Below are 428 nucleotides of genomic sequence, written 5' to 3' on the forward strand. Positions count from 1 at the left end.
GGGGGGGGTTCCCAGGGGTGTTTTCCCCTCTGACCTCCTCGTTGAAGAGGCGGCTGTCGTCCTTCTTGGCCAGGTCCAGGTACTGCACCTGCCCCGCCGAGAATCCCACGAGCAGGGCCAGGCTGTCGGCCCCCGCCGTGAACTGGTTGAAGTCGTGGCACGTGGGCTGGGGGCCCTTGTACACCCGCCTGTCGATGGGCCTGTGCAGGTCCAGCCACTGGGGAGGGCCAAAGGGGGGCACTGGGATCAGCACTGGGGTCAGTGGGGGCACTGGGAGCAGCCCTGGGTCACTGGGAGCAGCCCTGGGGGCACTGGGACCAGTCTCGGGGGCACTGGGACGGGTCCTGGGGGGTTTGGGGTCACTGGGAGCAGCCCTGGGGGCACTGGGACCAGTCTCGGGGGCACTGGGACTGGTCCTGGGGGGTTTG

General features: G+C 69.2%; 1 pseudogene; it reads right to left on the reverse strand.

Moving 5' to 3' along the window:
- Window positions 1-34: 34 nt before the first annotated feature.
- LOC113979134 lies at window positions 35-270 on the reverse strand (annotated as a pseudogene).
- Window positions 271-428: the final 158 nt, after the last annotated feature.

The sequence above is a fragment of the Neopelma chrysocephalum genome, unplaced genomic scaffold (assembly GCF_003984885.1).
Source record: "Neopelma chrysocephalum unplaced genomic scaffold, ASM398488v2 Primary Assembly neopelma1_29501, whole genome shotgun sequence".
In the NCBI taxonomy this organism is placed as follows: Eukaryota; Metazoa; Chordata; class Aves; order Passeriformes; family Pipridae; genus Neopelma; species Neopelma chrysocephalum.